Raw genomic sequence first — 3,335 nt, 5'->3', positions numbered from 1 at the left:
ACGGAGCTCTTTTAGAGCTGCTCTCCCCGAAATACGCAGGAAATGTGGGGTTTTTTTGGCCAAGGGTGACGCTGTGACTCCTCACTTCTCTTGGGACCTCTCAAAACTTGGCCTGAGGTGGTTTCCTCCCTCCTTCCCCGCCATCCTTCGTCTTGGGCCGCTCTTGCTTCCCAGCTTTATAAGGCTGGGGGTGGCGTTGCGTTGCGTGGTGTGGCGGGGGGAGAAGATGTTGGTGCTGGAAGTGGGGAGCGTGGAAGGGGTGGGTGAGCCCTGGCGGAGCTGGCTGCTGCCTCTCGGGTGCCATGGGTGTGGCGAGCGGGGTGGGATGCTCCAGGCCCATATTGGCAGCATCTCCCCGCCGCCGGCGCGGTCCGGCAGCCCTCTGGTTTACGGAGGTTGGGCCCGCTTTCCGGACCAGCCAGCTTGATTTAGGAGGAAGGGTTGTAATTTGAAGCGCCTTAAACACAAATGCTTGCTGCAGCCTGGGGGAGGATTGCTGCCCCTAAGTTTAAACTGGGGACGGGGAAGTTTTCTGGTTCTGGAGATGCTGTTCTGCTGCCAAAAGCTATTTCTGAGTGGATCTCGCCGCTTTGTTGTAAAATCTACTTCTCTTGCAGGGCTGTGTTAAATGCATGATCTGTGAACATACCAAACTCAAATTTAGATGCTGGGATTTGGTTTTTGTTTGGGCTTTTTTGAGCTTCTTGATAACTCTTACTTGGTTGATCCCTCTTGTATTTCTTTCTCCTGATTCCTCTATGGAGGAACTCAGGAGACTCAGGAACTCAGAAACTCATATATTTTAGCTTTTTTTTTGAAGATTTTTTTTTTAGAGTTGGACTGCCGTATTCAATGAACCATGTTCTTCCCAGTTTATAATTTCAGCAGAGTTTCTGAAAAGCTTCTTGAATAACCTAATAGCACTTTCTCAGTGTTTTGGCTTGAGGAATAGCTGGGTGCCTCCCTGTGCCCCCTTTCCCCAGGGCTCTGTGGGTGATGCTACTGTAGCTTTGTTTTTTCAAATGAAAGGCCAGGACTGTGCTGGAGCCTTACAACTGGAAGGCTTATTTCCTCTTTGCAAGGGCTTGATTATTCCATCCGGTAGTGTATGTTTTACTGGTATTACACATATAAGGCGCTGTTGTAGCTTGATTAACTTTTCCTTTATTTGAGAAAGAAAAACAAATCATGACTTAAAAATATTCAGCAATTGTGATAAAAGTGATATTGGCTGGAAAGAGCTGCCTGTCTTAAAATTGCCTTAATTTTTTTTGTTTGTTTTTCCTTAAAAGAACTGGTGAAACTTTTGTGTTTTGGAGGATTCATGGACTCCTTTTTTTATTTTTTAACTTTTATCTTTTCTTTTTTTTTTTGCCCTTCTCACACTAGAGGAGATGGGGTTTTCCAGTTTTAAATGGAGCTTAACTGACTTGCTTTTGCAACAGCAGCAATATCCTGTGTCCTTTGTTTTGTTTGGTAATAATTACACGTTAGTGACAAATAATAAGCTTGAAGGCAGAATGGTTGATCTGTTTGTGAATGTGATTGTTGACTCTGAAACTGAAGGACGTGGATATTATTAAATCTGTATTATGTGTCTCTGCAGAGATGACATCAGGGAAATTTCAAATAATACAAAGAAGTGTCAGTGGTTTAGAAGATCACGGCCCTGCGAGTTCAGCTCGAGCGCAGTGTTGCCATGGGTACAGTTTTGTGGGTCACCCCTTGTTCCCCCCCCGAGTCCTCAGATGATATTAGGAGAGGATTAAGTCACTCTTGTCCTTAAAGAACAAATGGGAAGGCTGTTGGTAGCACGCTTGTGCCAGCGGATCCTCGTTGGAGCTTTAATATCTGACTTTATCAGATTGTTTCTTAAAAGCTAATGGCTCTGTCCGTCGATGTGCACGTTGTTGGCCGGCGATCCCGGGGCAGGCTCCGAGGAGCGGGGAACACCATGGCTGGGCTCTGGGAACGACAGAACCTCACCCTTGCAGGATATCTGGAGATCTGTTTTAACAAGTTGCCTAATTTGTCTGTGGGAAGCTTTGAAGGTTGTGAGTGGTGTGGTGTTGTGGGCAAATGCATCCCTTTAGTCCTTTGCCCTCTGCTTTGTACGCGTTGGCTGTGGGCACTGGAGGGAGCGGAGCAAAGAGACCAGGAGGTGAATAATCACACGACAGGTTCCCATAAACTGTTGAAAGCAAATTCTGGGACCTGTGTCTGCCAAGCCTTGCAGCGCTGGGAAGTGTCAGTTAGAGATGGCAGGGCTACTTCTCAAGCACTTGGGTTTAGAGTGCTCGTTTGTTTCCCTTCCCAGGGACGCTTTACAGTTAAGTCCAGGTTTCAAATACCAAAGTATTGCTTAATCTGTTCTTTCCATCATGATATTAAACATCCTCCCAACCCCCACCTCCAATAACATAAGCACAAGACAACCTGATCAACAGAAATACAATGAAAATAGAAGCAACTTGGTTTTGTGACGGGGCAGTAGGTAGGGCTGTGTGGAAGGTGGGACATGACTCGATTTCCAGTCTGAAGCTCGTTTTATGAAGTCTGATGAATACTCAGTTTAGGCAAATGAATTACGTATTCTTTCTGCTGCTCGTAAAAGGGCTGACGCAGCCTTAATTTTAGCGAATGGAGCTATAATTATATTTGAGGTCCCAACCCCTGTAGTATTTTAGTGGTTACCTCTCTTCCCTAGAAATAAATGAATCTGAGCCATTAAATGAGATTTGAATCCCTGCAGAGTTCAGGTCTGGTTTGCACCCATGGCTCTCAGCACTGTTCTTGCTCCCGTGTACCCTTCTTAAGCTCCCCTCCTGTTTGCTAAACTCTCTTCTGAGATCTTCAGCTCATAGCTTGGTACTTAGACTGCATTAGTCTCTGTGTACATAGCACTGATAGCAGAATTGGGATGTCTGTACATCTGCCAAACTTATGACTAAGGGAAACCACTGGTCAGACGGGGTGTAAGTCTGTCAAGGTGAATTTGAGCTACTTGCAATTCAAATGAAAGTGATGGTTACTTAAAAGCCAAATAATGTCTAACTAGACCTTGGTTTGGTCCAGAAAAATCCTGAATAATTTATTTTGCTGGTCCAGACGTAGATTGGGAGATAAAATTCCAGTCTCCTTCTCTGCGAATGAAGAGTTCAAGGCACGTTACTCATCGTGTTGTTGCTGCTCTGATTGTAGACAGCAAAATTATATTTTGTGTATGTGCTGCTGGAGTTTCAAAGGCAAACTTGAAGAAGTGAATATTGTTCTGAAAGGCAGATAGTTATTTCCTGTAGCTTCGTGTTTACACTTCCTGTCTCAGCTAAAATAGA

The sequence above is a fragment of the Calidris pugnax genome, unplaced genomic scaffold (assembly GCF_001431845.1).
Source record: "Calidris pugnax isolate Ruff unplaced genomic scaffold, ASM143184v1 scaffold272, whole genome shotgun sequence".
In the NCBI taxonomy this organism is placed as follows: Eukaryota; Metazoa; Chordata; class Aves; order Charadriiformes; family Scolopacidae; genus Calidris; species Calidris pugnax.
Note: the sequence above shows the minus strand (reverse complement) of the source record.